This window comes from Pelodiscus sinensis, chromosome 1 (genome assembly GCF_049634645.1).
Source record: "Pelodiscus sinensis isolate JC-2024 chromosome 1, ASM4963464v1, whole genome shotgun sequence".
Classification (NCBI taxonomy): domain Eukaryota; kingdom Metazoa; phylum Chordata; order Testudines; family Trionychidae; genus Pelodiscus; species Pelodiscus sinensis.
The window spans coordinates 51,729,540-51,750,177 of NC_134711.1; the positions used below are offsets into that span (position 1 = coordinate 51,729,540).

Consider the following 20,638-nt stretch of genomic DNA (forward strand, 5'->3'; position numbering starts at 1 on the left):
CCTGGGCACATAACACCCTGGCTGTGTCTACATTGGCACCCTTTTCCGGAAAAGGGATGCTAATGAGACAAGTCGGAATTGCAAATGCCGCAGGGGATTTAAATATCCCCCGCGGTATTTGCATGAACATGGCTGCCGCTTTTTTCCCGCTCGGGGCTTTGCCGGAGAAAAGCGCCAGTCTAGACAGGATCTTGCGGAAAATAAAGCCTTTTCCGGAAGATCCCTTATTCCTCTTAAAATCAAGTGCATCTGGTCCTCTCTCATCTCAGATGTCCAGGATTGTCTTAGATCTGCTCAGGTAAGTCATCTTGCATTGTAGTCTACCCAGTCTCATCTTACTAACAGAATCCAGAACAACATCTGGTGAAAACTTAGGGTCTAGGTTTATTTCCTGAGGAATGAAAGGTACATTAGTATTCCTGTCTGAGTTCAGATACAACTTTCTCTGTTACGCTAGGTTTTTCATTATCCCTTTCCCAGAAAACCTCAAAGCTTTCCAAGCATTAGCACCAACCTCCCATAGACTCTCACCAGCTCTTTCTTACAGGCTAACATCTTGTGGTTTAAACTTTAAAAAACAACAAATAACCTGATAGCACTTTAAAGGCTAACAAAACATGTAGTCATGTTACCATCATGATACCATCTACATGTTTTGTTAGTCTTTAAAGTGCTACCAGACTATTTGTTGTTTTTTTAACTTTATCCTGTACAGACTAACTCAGTTACCCTCTGAATCTTGTGGTTTGTACTCTCACCCACCCCCACTCTTCTAGTACTCTGTTCACTATAAAATGTTGTCAATGCATGAATGCCTAATTTTGAAAGTTCATGTTACTCTCTGTATTAATTGCTAAAAGATTATAGCAATAATTTTTATCCTCAACTATTTTCCTGTTTATTTATGCACAAAGTTATACTTGGGCAAGGTAATTCTCTTACAGTTACTTTCTGAGTTCATGCCATTGAACAAAAATAAAGAGCTATAACACAACAAGAAATAATCTAGTTTCATGTTCAAAATGATAATGTTAGGGTATTTCTAAAAGGCTGAGTTGAGCACAAATGTTTCTTGCCTATCTCTTAAAAGATACTTTAAGAAATTCAGCAAGTAACTGAAACAGTAATATAACTTTCTCTTTTTCAATGAGAGACGATTGAAAAGCAGAGAGAAAGCTCTCTCTAAAAAAAAATTCACGTAGCTAAAACAAAGAAAGATAATAAGTAGTGCTGGAGAATTACTGGGCAGGGAACAGGGTTGTTTGGGGGAAGGGTACTTGCACAATACAAATACAATTTCTGAGAAATTGGGGTAGTTCTCAGAGACAAAGTGGGTGGATATATGGAGGTAATTTAGTAAGCATAGAAGAAACAAAGCCAGATGAGAACAGAGAGGAGGAAATATTTTCCTTACAAGGTGGACTGACATTAAGTGCGGAGGTTAAAAGGCAGGGGAACAAAGAAAGTAGGAGAACAAAAGGAATAATCCATGGAGAGAAGAAAATACTATAATTAAATGGTGCTATTATAAATGGAAGGAAATAAAGGAATTCCTTGTAATTCACTATGGAATGACAGTGGGTGGAACATGAGATAATATTATAATATTATAATAGTATGTACTTGAATGTATGTAGATAGTGTGTACACCATCCTTCTCTCTCCCCAAGGCTACAATAGTTGTTCATGCACTAAACTGGGAGAGGAAAGGCTTTAGACTAAGGATGTTAAGTAGCGTCTAATTGACTAAACAAATAGTCGATGCATTTATGCATTGACTATTCAATTAGTCGATAAGGCAGTGCTACCCCTTTGAAATGCCGCGGCGACGTTTCAAAGGGGCGGCTCCACATGGAGCCTGGGGTCAGATAGGGACTCCCCAGCTGACTCCAAGCTCCGTGCGGTGCTGCCGCTTTGAAGTACCCCTTTCTTCCCCCCTCCCTTACCGCCTCTATCTGATAGAGGAAGCAAGGGGGGGGGCGGGGGAAGTGACTAATCAACTATCCTGTCGACTATCCGATAAGCATTTGCTTATCGGATAATCGACTAGTCCTTAACATCCCTACTTTAGACGCCAACTGGCACTCTGGATGTGGATTTCCAGATGTAACATGGTGATGGAACTAGTTTTGGGACTTGTTCAGTTTGTGTCTAGACAAAATATGACAACTCTAGTCTCAATAGTTGTTTTTTTTTCTCATAACATTGCTTTCTGTATAGGAGTGTAGATAGCAGCGGGCACTGATGATACATTTTGCTCTGAAAAGCAAGGAAAGTATATTTAACATAGATGTATGATGTAAAGAAGAATTGTACCCATATAAAAGGTGTAGAATTGAACAATTTACAGCAAATTTGGCAAATCTCCCTTTTACAACAAGCTAGGAAGATATTCCAGAGACAGCACCAGGCTGAACAGGTGAGTAGGTTGCATGAGAGTCTGAGACAAACATATGTAGGGAGAGAGATGTATAAGTGGCCTGAATGTAGGAGCACCATTGTAGAGCAAGGCAAATCAAAGAAATCAGTGTAGGATTGCCAGTTTTGGTTGGACACATTCCTGGAGGTTTCAGCATAAATATATTCTTTAATGAAAAATTAATCTCTAACTCAGGGGACCCCTCACTGACCCTGAGCTCCACTTGGCACTGCCGCTTTGAAACACCGTACAGAGCTCCCGGAGGCATTTCAAAGTGGCAACGCCATATAGAGCCATGGTCAGCGGGGGAGTCCCCAGCTAGCCCCCGGCTTCATGCAGTGCTGCTGCTTTGAAATGCCACGGGGAGCAAGGGGCCAGCGGGGGATTCAATCAGTCCTCTACTGGCCCAGTGCTCTCCACATCACTTTCACCTTTGAAATGTGCGAAAACTTCACTTCAAAGGCGAAGCAAATTGCATCAAGTATTCGATTAGCTTATTAATCTAAATTTAACATCCCTAATGAGGACCTCTTGTGATTGACTCCCTATTCCCTGCTGGGAGCAGAACCCCAGTAACAGTCCCATGTTTCATATTCTCGCTTATTTACCAGAACTTTCCACTAATTTCAGTGGGAAGTTTTGCATGGAAGTTGATAACACAATCGGTAGGGTGACTGTATTTTCCTATGCTGAATATAGGGCAACTGGTAACAATACTCATATTCAAGTGAGTTTGATGGCAAACAATCAGAACTATGCAGTACAAATGTTCCAATTAACATCAAATTACTGAGCCACTGTTAAAAAGAAATACTGCATGGCTGGAGTCTTTCCATTTACCTTCTTATGTTTAAGGTTTGCACCTAGAGAGGTAACACACACTTGTTCCCGTACACTTCTCTCACAGACGGATGGGGGTGACTGACTGACCTGCCCAAATCTTTTCTGCCCAGTGCTCTCCTCCCTCCATGCCTTGCTGGGCCCCTGGAATAGATCCACCTCTCCAGGTACCTGGATTCTCAAGTTCTCAGGGCAACATGTGGGAGGCATGCAGGATCTCGGCCCCTCCTCCACAGATTTTTGTCATGGTTCACACCAGAACATGACAAGTAGCAGCCTTTCTGCACTGTGTGGGAGGGAAGGGATGGGAACTGCTTCCAGTGCAATGGGGTGGGGGTGGAGGTAGGAATAACCTGGCCCATGTTTTTCCAGAGGTCATCTCTTTTCTTACATCCCTAGCTCTCCTATGGCTAGAAGCACCCTTCTTGCCCACACAGCGTAGAACCTCCAGGCAGATGTTGGCCACCAACATAATCCAACAGCCTCCTGTTTCCTGACTAAAGAATGGGAAGGAAGGAATTAAGCCCTAAGGATGCATTGAGCATCAGGGTCCAGGGAACCTGACTGCCGGGGCTTTAGCCAACTCAGCCAGAGATGGCTCATCAGGGGAGGATACTTGGCGACAAAGCAGCCCCCCATGTCCTGGGGCCAGGATCTAGGGTGGCAACAATGTGTGAAGGGTGCTATGCCCAAATGTCAGGTATTAAAGGGCTGTTTAATGTCACAGAAAAAGATAGAACAAGACAATGGTTAGAAGGTGTAAACAGACAAATTCCTATTAGAAATTAGGCACAAATATTTCAGAGAGAATGATTCACCATTGGAATAAACTACCAAAGCAAGTGATGGAATTTCCATTTCTTGATATCTTCCAAAGAAGACTACATGCCTTTCTGGTGTGTGCTTAGCTCAAAACTTATCTCCTATGCTATACAGGGGGGCTGGGATATTCAGGAGTCAGATTTTATGGTCTAATTATCCCTTCTGGCCTTAAAGTCTACTAATTAATTAAAAGGGGTTTACAAGGCTACTGTTGGGGCAGTGTTCCCTCTAACATGTTCTGTCTTTGGGCGGGATGAATTTTCTTTTGGGCAGATTGAAATTTCTTATATGTAATATCAATATTGAGATAGTGTGTGGATGTGGACATGCACCACCAACAAAACAAAACACACACACACATATATATAAAACAGTCCATATGTGTGAAATAAATTTTATTAAAATAAGGATAGTTAAAAAGGATTAATGCTTATGATACAATGAAGGATGGCATGGAGTGGTATTACCTCCTTTCCTTCTGTCACTACTGATGGCAGCGCTGAATACCAAACTGAGAGGCTGCAGAGTGAGGGCAGGAGCTCTCTAGGTACCTAGAGACCTAGCAGAACCTCTGCCAGGCCACTTTGGGGGTGGTAGTAGGGATAATGAAACCTACACAAATCCAATACTTAGCTAGACAAGTGTCAAACATCACCTCAGTCTCAGTCCTACAAACACTTAAGCATCTGCTTAAATTCAGGCATATAAGTAGACCCAATTGGTGTCCATTAAACTGCTCATATGCATGAAATTAAGCCTATGCTTAAGTGTTTGTTGGATCAGGGACTTGGCTTGTGTATTGCTTCTCTCCAGGCTCAGTGTGTTTTGTCTATATGAACTATATGTTTGTCAGGGCAAGGATCTCTCTTCTTATATTCTTGAGAATTTAGATAAATAACAATAATGTTGAACATTGAAATCAAATAATAAAACTTTTACTTTGTAATAATATCTGGCATTATTAATATCATAGGTAAGGAAACTTGTATAATTCTTTATCTTGATGCTATCCTGTTAACAAATTCCAGGCAAACTATTAAGTAGCTTAGCAAGAGAAACTAAATAATGGTGATTAATCTGCAAATAAATGCTGAATTTAATGGAAATATCACACTTTGTTCACTAGAAGTTAAATTGGGCATTAATTGAGCATCTCAAAAATGAAGTATATTAGTTTAAAAATTATAAATAAAATTTTTTATTTTGATGGAAATTGGACGGAATTAAATTTAAAGAGACAAGATGGGTGAGGTAATAACCTGGGAGCCACATGGCTTGAACACTAATTTCATTAGTGTCAGCCTAATTACTGAACTACATGACTGATACCCTTGAACCTGAAATAAATCATTGATTTAAAATTAAAAAGCTACAAGAATATAAAACTAAAATGCAAATATTTCCTTTCTCAGGGAATTGTAACAGACCCTATAAATGTATCAAAAGAATGTCTCTCTTAATCTGCTTCAAAGCATCAATACATATAAGCCTTTAGGGCAACAGCCTGTACATGATCCAATAGCATCTTCTCTTTGGAAGCTTGAAAGGATTTAGTATAAAGAGTATCTCAGGAAAAAAAAAACCCTCCGAAGAACTTTAGGGCAACATTCTGGCTAAAATCCAGGCATCACTTTCATCTGATTTATGTTACATGGCACAAATATTTACCAACAACTTTTTCCTCTTTTTTTTTTTTTTTGTAGTTGCTCATGCAAAATCCTTTGCTCCCCAACTACCTCACTCATTAGTTTTAAACATTTGGTCATGTGGACAAAGTTCATATTACAAGTTTGTGTTTGCAGGAAAAACAAACAAAAAAGGCAAAACTTAGTCCTTGATGATCATTTCCCCTTCTCATTAACTTTACCCTTTCCTCCACCAACCTCAAATCTCGCAATCTTCAATCCTGAAAATATTTAACCACACAATTAACTTTACCCACTGGGTAGTTTCACTGAAGTCGATAAGACTACTCACCATGTTTAAAGTTAAAGCAGAGCATAAATCTTAGTTGGATCAGGACATACTGAGTAATGCAAAACTGTTTCACTAAAAAAAAATAGTTCACACACTAATCAAAATTGACTATTTAAAAGGAGCTTTAATTACTTCCTGTTCTGTAAAACTCCAAAGAGAAGGCAAATTCCCTGGATTATATGACTAACCTGCGAAGAGTTTAGGTAAATCTTTCAAGATTAAACCTCACTTTAGAATTCTTTTTTTTTTTTTCAACTTTTGGCTGAGGGTTTTTTTTTTTTTTTTTTACAAGAGAGAAAGGTGAATGATGCAGTCACACACAAGAAATATTTAGAGTTTGCAGACTACATAATATCTGCCATATAAATTCCTGCTGGCTCTGGTGAAATTAGTAGCAAAACTCCCATTGACTTCAATGGAGATAAAATTTCACCCAGTTTGGATACAAATGACATAAGCAACTATAGAGTAGTAGGGAAGTTAGATATCATGTAATTGAATAGTCTTGTAACCACATGAAAACTTAACAGTCACACGACTATTTGATAGACCCTGGGGGTGGGGCTGGCAGCCAGTGTGCTCCCAGAGCTACTCCCAGGGAGCTCCCAGCTACCCTGTGCTGCTGCCTCTCTACCAAAGATAGCAATGTGGGGCGGCAGTCAGAAGCTGATCCACGAAGGAAGCCAACTTAAAAACTAGCTCCATGCATAGACGGCTGCCTACCACCCCACGCTGCTGCCTCTGATAGGCACCACAGAGCTGGGCATCACAGAACTGGTGCTGGGGGGAACCAGCTTTTAAGATGGCTTCCCCCCTAGCACTGACTCCTTCCTGCCTTCTCCTCGCTGCCTCTGTAAGTGGGAAGGCAGGTGGGTCCGTGGGAGCAGATACGTGCGGGGAGCTGGTTTGAAAGCTGGCTCCCTGCGCATATTGGCTCCAACCTGCCCCCTCACTCTGCCTCTATCAGAGGCTCCAGCCTGCCCCTATCAGATACAGTAGTGTGTGTGGGGGACGGGGGGGGGAGGGGGGTCAGGCAGATCTGGTGCTCATTGGGATCCAGCTTTTAAGCCAGCTCCTCATGGGCACCAGCTCCCACATCTCCCCCCTTGCTGCCTTTGATAGGGAGGCAACAAGGTCAGGGTGGATGCATGTAGTCAACAAGATTAACCAATACACCTAGGCTTATGGGTTAACCGGGTATTCAGCTATATGCTGACATTAAAGGCAATTTTCATCATGCAATATTCTGTGGCATACCTTTCAGCTGAATTTTTTTAAATGAATTATCTACTGCATCCATTGAAATACCAGTTTGTAGACAATGAAATTGATATTTATTGTGCTCTGAAGCGCTAAATTAGTTAATTATTTTCAAGAACCAAGTTCTTCACAACAAGCACACACTCTTTTTCATCAGCATGTCTTTTCCAGAGAAGTTCTCTGCATGTTACATCTGGAAAAAACACGCTGATGATGAAAACGTAGCCACTCCACACCTTAAAAAGTGTCCAGGATAGAGTTTTCAAAAGTGCTTGTGTCACTTAGGAGAAAAAGACCCATTTACGTTCAATATAATGCAGTAAGTCACTAGAGGGCTTTTGAAATCTTTACCTCTTATCCTCACTGCATTCTTTTCCATTCATCAGCATGAGTGACATCAAAGCAACTGGAGTTATAGGACCTGAACTAACTTATTAAAGTCAGAAGGATTCTTTTAATTTACTTTAATAAGGGTTGGATCAGGAATAAAATGTTCATGATTTTTTTTCAGCTGTTCCACTCTCCTCCTAATATCACCACGCAGCAAATGTTAGCTAGAAACTTCTTCCAATCATGCTTCACAGGTGTCTATGTCATGACTGATATCCATCACGGACTCTATGCCTATATAAATGGTATATATCCCTACACTACAGCACAGGTACTTATGAGAATGCCTCCTATATGTCAATTATGAGTGTCATTTTCCATGTTATGTCACCTGACTGATGTTTGTGTCCAAAAATTAACAAATATATCAAAGGGCTAATAAATATAGTATTTGGTGCTGTAAAATGTAAAAGGTAGTGTTAATGCAGCACAAAGACACAGAGGGATTCTCAACTGCCTGGCAGCCTGTATAGTCACAAAGTCTCAGCAAAATGAGAATAAAACATTACAAAATGGTGGTAGAATGACTTCATAGAATGCAAAGCAGCAGAGAGTCATTCTGAAAATATACATAAAGTTAAGGTTCCCTGAGAATCTTAAATTCTGTACATCATAATTAGATGGTGTTCTGGATTATGATTTATGTTACTGAATGTTTACAATACAGTGTATACATACTTTCTGATCTTAAATTACAGTGGAAATCATGACTTTGAATGTTGTGACTTGTGTGATTGTATACTTATTGTTGTATTAAAATAGGTTATATGCATACAAAAGGGTGTAAAAGAGCAGAAGCTGCACTATATGCTATCTCTCCTTCAAAGTTTGTGGAAGTTTCTTGCTGCAGCTCTGCAAGGTCACTGGTGGGAACACAGGCAGATATCTTTCTGGACATTAATGCTGCTCTCAGTATTTTCTGTCTGTATTTTCTCATCCAGGGAGACAACAGATCTCCTAAGAAAACTGTGTCAAGTGGGGAGGATAAGTTAGGCAGCACCATGGAATTCGGGGCCCTCTGGTTTCTCTTGCAGGTTGCTTAGGTTTTACATTTTATTTTTTACTGTATACATGATAAACAAAAATAAGTTGGATGAAATCAGGGAATGCTATATCTAAAGACTGAATAAGTGCAGAAGCAGAAGTAAATTACAACACGGTGTACTCAGTCTAAGTGCTTACTATTTCTTTTTTTAAATGTTCACATTTTTTATTAGTCTAAATAGACTTTCCCACATCCAGCAAACTAATAATATCCAGTATTTTGGACATTGACTGCAACTTAGTATCTACAAAATCAAAAGTGGTGATCAATGATTTATCATATAGTAAAATCTTGGATATTGACATTTGTGCTGAATATAGAACTGGAAGGGACCTCTAAAGATCGAGTCCAGTCCTCTGCCCTCATGGCAGGACCAAGCACTGTCTAGATCAGTGAGACATCTCCAGGGGCTCTGCGAGGTTGACAAACTGGAAACATCGATAGGTACAACACATAGAATCAGTGGACTGCTGAGGCTCCGCATAAATTTTTACGCATGTAAAGGGCTCCGTAGCCCAAAAAGTTTGAGAACCGCTGGTCTAGAATATTTCTGATAGATGTCTATCCAACCTACTTTTAAATATCTCCAGTGATGGAGATTCCACAATCTCCCTAGGCAATTTATTCCAGTGTTTAACCACCCTGACAGGAAGTTTTTCTGAATGTCCAACCTAAACCTCCCTTGCTGCAATTTAAGCCCATTGCTTCTTGTCCTATCCTCAGAGGCCAAGGAGAACAATTTTTCCCTCCTCCATGTAACACTATTTTAGATACTTGAAAAGAGCAATCATGGCCCCTCTCAGTCATCTCTTTTCTAAACTAAACCAGCCCAATTCTTTCAGTCTTCCTTCTTAGGTCATGTTTTTTAGACCTTTAACTATTTTTTTTTGTTGCTCTTCGCTGGACTTTCTCCAGTTTCTCCCCATCTTTCTTGTATTGTGGTGCCCAAAACTGGGTAAAATACTCCAACTGAGGCCTAATTAGTGCAAAGTAGAATGGAAGAATTACTTCTCATGTCTTGCTCACAACACTCCTGTTAATGCACCCCAGAAACATGTTTGCATTTTCTGCAACGGTGTCACACTGTTCGCTCATATTTAGCTTATGGTCCACTGTGAGCCATAGATCCCTTTCTGCAGTACTTCCCAGACAGTCACTTCCCATTCTGTATGTGTGAAACTGATTGTTCCGTCTTAAGTGGAGTATTTTGCCTTTGTCCTTATTAAACTTCATCCTATTTACCTCAGACCATTTCTCTAGTTTGTCCAGATCATTTTGAATTATGACCCTATCTTCCAAAGCACTTGCAACCTCTCCCAGATTGGCATCATCAGCAAACTTTATAAGCATGCTTTCTATGCCTATATCTAAATCTTTGATGAAGATATTGAACAGAACCAGTCCCAAAACAGAACCCTGCAGAATCCCACTTGTTATGCCCATCCAGAACATCTGTGAACCATTAGTAACTACTCTCTGAGAATGGTTATCCTGCCAGTTATGCACCCACCCATTTAGGTTGCATTTTCCTAGTTTATTGATAAGGTCATACGAGACCATATCAAATGCTTTACCAAAGTCTAGTATACCACAACCCCAGCTTCTCCCTTATCTACAAGACTTGTTATCCTATCAAAGAAAGCTATCAGATTGGTTTGACATAATTTGATCTTTACCAATCCATGCTGGCTGTTATCTATCACTTTATTATCTTCCAGATGTTTGTAGATGAATTCCTTAATTATTTGCTCCATTATCTTCCCTGGAACAGAAATTAAACTGACAGGAAACTACAGACAAGGGTTGTTTTTATTTCTTTTTTATAGATGGGCACTATATTTGCCCTTTTCCAGTCTTCTGGAATCTCTCCTGACTTACATGACTTTTCAAACATGATAGGTAAAGACTCAGATATCTCCTTTATCAGCTCCTTGAGTATACTAGGATGCATTTCATCAGGCCCTAGTGACTTACAGACATCTAACTTTTCTAAGTAATTTTAACTTGTTCTTTTTTTAAATTTTAACTCTTAAACGTTATGTCATTTTCACTAGCATTCACTGTGTTAGGCATCCTGTCACCATCAATCTTCCTGATGAAGAATGATACAAGGAAGTCATTAAGTGCCTCTACCATTTCCAAATTTCCTGTTATTGCTTCTCTCTCTTCACTGAGCAATGGGCCTACCCAGTCCTTGGTCTTCCTCTTGTTTCTAATAAATTTGTAGAATGTCTTCTTGTTACCCTTTATGTCTCTAGCTTGATTAAGCTTGTTTGATGCCTTTGCCTTTCTAATCTTGCCCCTGTGCACTTGCATTATTTGCTTATATTCATTCTTTGTAATTTGACCTACTTTCCACTTTTTATGAGACTCCTTTTTGATTTTTAGATCATGTAAAGTCTGCCAGTTAAGCCAAGGTGGTCTCTTGCCATACAGTCTATCTTTCCTACACAGTGGAATAGTTTGCTTTTGGGGCCTTAATAATGTCCCTTTGAAAAACTCTCTTCAGTTGTTTTTCCTCTTAGTCTTGCTTCCCAAGGGACCTTAACTACCAGCACTCTGAGTTTACTAAAAATCTTCCTTCTTGGAATTCATTGTCCCTATTTTGCTATTCTTCCTTCTATAATTCCTTAGAATCATGAACTCTATGATTTCATGATTACTCTCACCCGAACTGCCTTCTACTTTAAAATTTTGGACAAGTTCCTCCCTATTTGTTAAAATCAAATCTAGAACAGCTTTCCCCCAGTAGATTTCTCAACCTTCTAAAATAAAAAATTGTCTCCAATGCAGCCCAATAACTTATTGGATAGTCTGTGCCCTGCTGAATTAGTTTTCCAACATATGTCTGGATAGTTGAAGTCCCCTATTATCACCAAATCCTGCACTATGGATGATGATGATAATTGTTTAAAAAATGCTTCATCCCCCTCTTCTGCCTTGGTAAGTGGTCTGCAGTAGACTCCTAGCATGACATAACCCTTGGTTTTTACCCCTTTTAACCTAATCCAGAGACTCTCAACAAGTCTGTCTCCTATGTCCATCTCAAACTCAGTCCAAGTGTATCATTTTTAGAACCTATCATTTAGCCACTGTTTTCAGTAAGTCAGTATTACAGCTTTTACATTGCCACCATCGTAACTAGAGCTTTGTTGGTATAATCAGTAAATTTAGGACAAACTTTTTGTTCACTACAAACATTGTGTTCTGCAGTATTAAGATAATGACACAGAATTTAATCTTGTGAGTTGATTTGCCTTTAATGACTTATGCCTAGGAAATATCCAACATTCTAGAGTTATGAAAGTATTGAGAATGTAGAGTAAATTTCCTTGTGAAAATGTCTTGAAATTCAGTAGTAGAGAATTTGGATAGGCTACTGGCTGCTCTAGATTCTAGTATGGTCCTTGGAGTCTTTTTGGATAGCCCTCAAGACAATTAGAACAAGGCATGCAGTGGAGAAATCAAGGGGTGGTGTCAAGAAGTGGATGTCAAAGGTGATCTGCAGAATGAGAATGGAAAAACTGTTAACACAGCCTGTAGAAGGAATTGTTATGATTCATCATCATTTTACAGGAAAAAACTGCATTTCCCAGAATATAGCCCATTTTAAGCTTTAGTTCCAGTTTGGCATTTTAAAAATATTTTTTATTTGTTGCATTGTTGTACAGCACCAGAGCAAAAGCAGTTGTTCCAATCCTGCAGTCACTCGTGTGGATTGTGTCCACGAATGCTCATGATACCATCTACATGTTTTGTTAGTCTGTAAAGTGTTGTTAGACTATTAGTTTTTTAAATATAACCAGGTAAGTTTATTGCATTCAATGGTACAATTTTTCGGAAAAGTTAAGCATATATAAATATTTTATGGTCAGAACTGTTAAGAAATTATTACATTAATGCTTGGAAAATTAGCCTCCTGATATAAAATAAGATTACTTAATTTAAAGTGCAAATTTCTTGGGGACAGGACCCACCTTTTTGCTCTATATTTTGAAGTGAAAGAGTCATGTACTAGGGCCCTTGGGTGCTTTTGTAATACATAATAAATATCAATAATAATCCCTAACTCCAGTTAAGAACTACTGTAAATTATCTATTTAAAGGGACACTATGAGGTTAAAAATACCATGCGTTTGAATTGGACTCTGTGTGTAAAGGTCTGTCTAAGCTGATTTTGCAGAATAGGGACCTCCATTCCTAACCATTTGACTATTACTGTGGGAAGAGCACTCCCTTTTTGTGGCACAGGCTGAAACTCTCTAAACCCGGTCTCTCTGGGCTAGGTCCACACTACAGAGTTTTTGCACAAAAACTCATGGAGCATCCACACCTCAAGCCTGTTTTTGTGCAAGTAAAATGAAAGAACAGAGGGTTTTTTCAGATGTAGGTATTCCTCCTTCTATGAGGAATAACTCCTTGTTGTCCACAAGTTCTTGCGCAAAAAGGTGTGTGTGGATGGGGAACAGTGTTTTTTTGAGCAAAAAGAGGCAATCAAAAATGCACAGGTGCGCTGGTGGCCACTATGAATAGCAATAAGTTTCCTTTTGAGAGAAAGGATGGATGCTCCATGGATGCTCTCTTTCACAAAAGTTCATCACTTTTTTTATGCGCTTTTGCAATATGGCCCTGCTCTTGCACAAGAAGTTTTTGAGGAAGATACCTTCCACAAAAAGTGTCTTGCGCAAGAAGCCTTCAGTGTAGACATAGCCTCAGGGACAGATATTGGAGGACCAGAGAGTCCCAGTGGAGGGCTGGCACCTGGGAACCTTGCAGGCAGCTGGAGCCCAGCACTTCAGAGGCAGCAGGGCGGGGAGCTGGCCGGCAGGGGAAGCAGGTAGCAGGGTGGCCAGAAAGGACCTTCCGCAGGTCCAGCAAAATCCCTCATCTGGGACCCATCAGATCTTGAGACTGCTGGATCATGGAGGTTCAACCTGTATTCCTGCTCCTGGTTTTGTATCTCTCTCCAGGGCGAGGATACAAACGGACTAGCTGCAGTTTGCTGTTCAGAGCCAGTTTCAGGAAGGGCGACTGTCTTTATTCTTTACTAACCACTGGGAAAGGGATGAAGCTACTTAGCCAAAACGTGGACCCCGTCCGCTGTTGGAAATAGGTGTGTCAGCTGGAGTGTGGGGAACACCGGTCCGTCCTTCGGGCAGGCTGCTCTTCGTCTGGCCAGGCTGGGGGAACCAGCAGCAGGGGCAATAATTGTCCGTGTAGCGGCGTTGCACAATCCCCGAAGCCCGGGCGCGCGCAACGTGGCTCGACCCAGCGCCGCCGCCTCCCACCCGGTCAGGTGTTGGGGGGGGGGGGGGGGAGAGCAGCTCGCCGCTGTCTGGCCGGCTCCCCAGCGCGCGCCCCGCTCACCTCCCTCCAGGCGGGCGCGCGCCCCGCGGCTCAGTCGGGGGCGGTGGGGAGGGGATAGGCTCGGGCGCGCGCCTGCCTGCGCTCTTCGCTCCAGCCTGCCGAGCGGGGAGCAGGGCCAGGGGCTCGCCGCGCCGCCGCCGCCACCACCCGCCCGAGCCGGGCAGCGGGGCCGCAGCCACCCGTAAGTACCCTCCGTGGGGAGGGGCCGCCGCCTCGCCCGCTGCCCCGCTCCGGCTGCTTCCAAATGCCCGCACAGACCGTCCAGCGGCGCGCGCCCGCCCGCCCGGACCGTCCCCGGCTGCGCTGGGCTGGGCTGGGCGGCCGGGTCTGCGGGGCGCGTTGACCGGGGCGGCTGGCGAGCGAGACCTGCTCTGCCCCCTCCGCCAGCTCGCCCCTCACGGGCCGGGTCCCGCCCAGGGCAGCGCGGCAGGGGCGGGGGGGGGGGGGGGTCCATAGGGCGAGCCGCCCCCGGGGCTGTGTGAGCGGCACCTGGCTGTGGGCGCCGCGGCTAGGGCGGCGCGTAGCTATTTCTACCCAGCCCCAGCGGGGCGTGCGTACCGGCGTGTCCGCGCCTCGGGGAGGTGCGTGGGTGGGTGGCAGGGCAGCCGGGCCGGGCCCTGGCCGCGGGGCAGCCCGGCTGCTCAGGCTCGCTGCCGCGCTACAGGTGCAGCGAGCGCCGAGCCGGGCTGCGTGGCGGGACAGGGCTGTGCCGACGCCCGCACGCAAGCCGGGGGAGTCTCTCCCATCCCGGCTGCCCCCGCCCGGCCATGGCAGGAGACGCGACAACGCGCCGCGCTTCTTCTCCGCTGACCCGGCCTGTCCCCGCCGGGCTGGCCTCGCAGGCGCCATGTCTCGCGCAGCCAAGGGGTAAGAGGCTGCCCGCTTTGCGGGGCGCCCTGCTCCCCGGCCTCCCGGGGGAAGCTGTTCGCACCCGGCACGTAAGTCGGTTGCAAATGCGCAGCGGCGCAGGAAAGGAGCTGGCTCAGGCTGCAGCAGCCGCTCCTTCCCGCCCCCCTCCCCCGGCCTGTCTGCCTGACAATACATGGAGGGAAGGAGCTGTCTATGCTGAAGTAGCAAACTGCCCAGGTTAGGGTGGAAGAGTCCCGAGCACGCTGCTTCAGTCTGCAGAGCAGTTTTGTGATGAGAGCTGAACATGGTGCGGGAGGGAATCATTCACTGCCACTAAAGCATTAGGGAATTATCACTTGTTAGTGCTACTCTTGTTAGCTGTATCCTGTTGTACAGAGGGACATTAGAACTAGACAGGCATAATCGAGCTCCATATTAAACCTGCCAAATATATATCCTTGTGGGAGTGCATGTAGTAAAACCATTTTATTTTTAACCCAAAGATGCCCTGCATCTTTCCTCTAACTGTGTCTTCCTGCATTTCCCTTTCCTTGTTACATTTTCATGCACATGCCAGTACAATATGGTTTACCCCATGGTTGCAACAGATTAACAGTACATATACACTGAGGTGTTCATCTGAACCGTTACTTATGTGTCTTTCCTTCTAGAAGCAAATGATGCAGCAAATAAACAAAATCTGAGTGGGAAATGTATTTGCCTTCTAGTTTAAAAAGTAATAATTAACCTAACCTTGATCTGTTGCTGAGCACAAAAGAATATTTTGGAGTGTTGAATATGTTTCAACCAAGGCCTTAGAGTTTGATTTTAAGTTATATCTGCTTATCACAAAAATCACAGGACTTCCAAGCCATTAAAATGTAAGATCATGTTGTTCTTCAATCAGATCTCCAGTGCTGCTCCCTATTGGCCATCCAGTTAAGAAAGGTAGTGCAAAACTTTTCTTTGTGATGTGAGGTAAATGACCTAAAAATAATATGCAATTGTAGTATGGGGAGTCTAAGACTATTAGGGGCATGAATTTTTCTCTTTATCTAGGATCCAATTTTGCACACTTTCTCAGTCAGAACTCATTTGGAGAAAGACAGTGAAGATTTGCTCTTTCATTCTGGTGTTCCTATTCTTTCAGTTGGGTAGTATTTCCTTCTCTGTTCTTTTGCAGGTTAAATAATTTTTTAATTTGAGATGAATGGAATGGGGAGAAAAATTTGCTAAAACCCAGTCCTGCACTCATTTAAATCAATAGTGAAACTTAAATTATTTTCATTAGTTGCATGATAAACGTCTTCATCCTTTCTAGTTGGTTGATAACATTATCTTTTAAAACTGAAATCAGTAGTTCTATGCACACAGTTGAGCACTATTCAGTGTCAGTAGGTAGGCATTTGACCCTCATTTTAGATTTCAGCTTTGTGTATGTGCTGAGAGAAATGTCTCAAATTTTGGTCAACACATACTGATGAATATTTGACAGCTGAAAAATGGTAGGTTATATAACATAAGCATTTCAGAAATTGATATGCAGTTAATTGATGGCTGTAATTTTCAATAGCTAAACAAGTACATATTTTCATAGAAATCGCGACAAAACAAATATATTAAGTCAGAAGTCTTTGTGAAACAGTCATAATATTTAATCTGCAGTGTAAAATTAATATTAACATAGGATTTTTTTATTTGTAGGCCTTTGAAATGAAATATTTTCTTTGTGGAGAGTATTTATAGGGTAAGAATCTGGTGCCCTTTCTGTGCTGTTGGTCTCATGGGGAATACTGGCAAAATAAGATAACACACAACCTGAGTAAGGGCATCTGAATCCACCCCTTAATTAGCATGTTTTATCTCCATTGAGAGAAAAAATTGTCTAATATTAAATTCTTTCATAGTTTTTGTTAGAAAGAAAGGTTGTAACAGAAAAAGAGAACGGTATAAACACTCAGTTGCTATGGTGGATGTCTACTACTTTGTTCATGCTATGAATTAGGTTCTGGTCTGTTGGGATATTGCCTTTTACTGTAGAATCTGCAAAAATGACAACATAAGCTTTAGCTACAAGAATATAATTGTTTAGCAGAATTAATGGGAAAGTTGTAATGTCATCCTAATTTACCTTTTAAAAACAAATTTTTTGGTGCGCAGGATTGAAATTTCAAGTAATTTTTTTTTTTTAGCCATAGAAGCGAATCTGTGAGATTACTATTTGAATACAAGAAGTACTGAGTGCAAATAATAATAATAAAAAAGGCTAATTGGCCTATTGCAGATCTTAAACTACAGGTTAAATATAAAAAACTAAATAAATTCATTTTGAATATCTGCAGCTGTCTTGTTTTTCCATTTGTCCCAAATCACCTTGAATTGAGAGATAATTTACCCTATATTGGTTTTTTTGGCTGTCAGATGATAAAGCCAAACACAACTGAAGCAGACTTTATTGTTAAGTGGCAATAGGCCAGGCTGGTGATAGCTCTTATTGCATGTAGGTTTGCATTCTGTTTTATGTATAGAGCAGGAAAGAAATGGAGATCAACAGAAAAGATATATCGCAGAAGTGTAAACTGAGGGAATGAAACAGGAGATCATTTGGTCTGAAATATGCAGTGGATTTGATGTTGCTTTCTTGAGTGGGCTGATAGCATGTAAAAAATACAGTGTATTTTCTCCATAGTGATGATTTGATGAATTTTAAGATAGCAAGCTAATAGTACCTACTGTGTGTTACATTAAAAATATTGTCACTTTATGTATATGTTTGATTAATACTCTAAACTGTATTATTCATACTATCATTTAAAATGTGTTTTAAGCTGTAGTATATTATTAAGATTAACATGATGATTTTTAAGTTTTATCATGCTGTTTGTTGATCGGTAAAGTGAGTTGCAAGCTAGCTATATTGCATTCTTCGGAGCCACTGAAGACTGGCTGAGCTTTTCAGTTATTTACCTCAATAGAAAACTGAAAGGAAAAAGTGAACAAAGGAGGTCTGTTTTGCCTGTCCCACTTGCTGGGTTGTTGTCTTTGCCCTTTTCAGTGAAGGTTGGGGTACAGCTGGGTCAGAGTTGAAGAACAGTAAAAAAGGAATTCAACTCTCATGTCGAAATTTGAATGATAGCTTAGTTTGAGTGCTGCCTGCAATTGCTTGAATTGGGGGGAAAAAATTATTTATGGAAGCTGTACGTGACAGATGGTGATGGACCAACAGAAAGAGAGCTACATGGTATAGATAGAAATGTGTTCAAGCCCTGATTAAAATGCTCAGTAAACATCGAGTTCTGAGAAGATTTTTAGATTGTTGATAGTGATGCGAGACACTGTGCAACACTAGACATTTGATTATGTGAATTAAGGGCAAGCCCTTGCAGCTGGCATACATTCAGATTTGCTTGTCTAGCCTAATTGCATTGCAAATATTCATCTTGACCACTCTTCAGCCTTCCTCTTGTAGTGCTTGTTAAATAGATACAGAAATGTTTATCTGGATCTTCCATTACTTCCTGTATTGTTTGTTTTGAAATGGTTCAATTCATGATGCGATTACAGCTTTCTCCTTGTTAACTTTTAATATGTAAGCATAACAACTTGCATTATAAAATGTTCCTGAAAGGGCTCACAGTACCCCTTTTTTGCTTTAAGCAAGTATACTTTATGTAGAGGCAGTATTCGATCCAAAACATCTCAAATGTGTGTGGGGAAAAAACAAATGATGAAAAAGAACAGTTCAGAAATATAAAGACGTGATAATTTTAAAAAACAGCTGCACTAGAAAAGAGTTTGCCTTTCAAAATGTCAGTTAAACAAGACACAATTAAGGCTAACTTGGCTTCTCTTCTGGTATTTATAAATCCACACATAAGATCTCTGAATTCTGGTGAGGCGGAAGGAAGAACGTTAGCCCTAATTATGTGGGCCATTAAAATATATTAATACCTTTCTGTTTCTAAACACAGTTGTTGCACTGGTTATTTAATATTTTGCTTAGGAAAATAGAACTGATTTGTAATTTAATTGCTGGATAAATTAATATCACTGAGCTGTATTCAGGCTCTCATCTTAGACAGGGGTGGGCAATAATTTTTTTACCAGGGGCCACTTCAGAAACAGCTGGTGGTTGACTTTAAGTGCTGAGCCCCTTGCTTCCCCTGCGCTCAAGCCTTGATTGGCCTGGGGGCAGGGGGTGAGTGTGCAAGGTCTCCTCTCGCCCATGCTCCTGTCTTGTAGGGAACATGTGATGCTTAGAAGTGTCATGCCCTTTGCAGGGTGGAAGGAAACTTTGTGTGCTCTCCCTGCCCTCAAGCTCTGATTGGCCTAGGGACAGGGAGGGCATGCAAAGTCTCGTCTTGCCCTGCGAGGGCATGGTGCATCTAAGAGAGGCACACTCCTGGCAGGGCAGGAGGAGACTTCGCGTGTGCTTCCCACACCGCTCACTCCATTCCTAAGCCCTGATTGGCCAGAGGTGGGGGGTGTGGCAGGGCTTCTGATGGTTAGAGCAATCTGCTTAGCAGGCCGGATCTGGCATGCAGAGGCCCTTTTATCTACCCCTCTTTTAGACTGTCTCCAAATATGAGTATAATAATTGAAAAACAGTTATCCCAGGGATGGGTTACCAAGAAGCCAATAAAATTAGCATATTGTGATCTTCCATTATTATACCCCTGTTTCTGTCCCTACGGCTGTGTCTGATTTTGCTTTTGTGCAAAAACATGCTACCTGTCTACACTGGTGGGGAGTTTTTGCACAAGAACACTGACGTTCTAATGTGTGAAATCAGTGCTTCTTGCACAAGAACTATGATGCTCCCGCTCAGGAATAAGCCCTCTTGCACAAGAGGGCAGTGTAGACAGGCAACATGAATTTCTTGCGCAAGAGAGCATCTGCACTGGCACGGATGCTCTTGCGCAAAAGCACATCTCTTGTGCAAAGGCACATGACAGTGTAGATACTCTCTTGCACAAATACTTTAATGCAAGAACTCTTGCGTTAAAGAGTATTTGCACAAGATCATGCCAATGTAGACAAAGCCTACCTGTTTGGGTCATTAATGCTGTTTGTCTAAATTATATTATAAAATATTTTGAGAAGAGACTTTTTTTTTTTTAGTGGTCAGTAAGATGCCGTTTACATCAATATAAAGATAATCAAAACATTTTTTTTTTTTTAGCAAAAACACCAGTCAAAAGCATTCTATTTAAATGCATTACACTGATTGAGGGGGGAAAATAGAATTTGCAGCAGGGTTTGAACAAATATGCTGATTAACTTAATACAACATTCTGTGACTGAAAACTCAATTTTAGTGTGTTAGCTTACCTGTAAGCATGAATCATGTAGCAGAAGGTACTGAGTGATGAAATCATCTTCTGCTGTTTTCACTGGAAATATTATTGTAGCATGAAAAGTAGGGTTGCCAGGAATCTGGTTTCCAATTGAATGCTCAGTTGAAAAGGGATCCTGCCGGCTCCGGTCAGCACTGCTGACAGGGCCATTAAAAATCCAGCTGGCAGCATAGTGATACTAAGGTAGGCTCTCTATCTGTCCTGCCTGACCCAGAAGTGTCTTGTATGTCTCTATGGCTCAGAGGTGTAGGGGTAGCTTCCATGGCCAGTGGGTATAAGAGGTGGGGACAATGTCTTCCCCAACTCTGCCCT

The 20,638-nt window shown here is 41.8% G+C and overlaps 1 protein-coding gene across 22 annotated transcripts in view; it reads left to right on the forward strand.

Annotated features, from left to right (window-relative positions):
- The first annotated feature begins 14,145 nt into the window (after positions 1-14,145).
- NRCAM (neuronal cell adhesion molecule) overlaps positions 14,146-20,638 on the forward strand; it is a 283,739-nt gene continuing 277,246 nt past the window's right edge. For 7 of the 22 annotated variants that reach the window (XM_075929927.1, XM_075929951.1, XM_075929932.1 and 4 more), the window contains exon 1: positions 14,149-14,301. The gene's annotated coding sequence lies outside the window, so the exon portion shown is untranslated. Of the gene's footprint in view, positions 14,302-20,638 lie in introns of all 22 variants that reach the window. The other 15 variants (XM_075929952.1, XM_075929970.1, XM_075930000.1 and 12 more) reach the window with 5 other exon arrangements.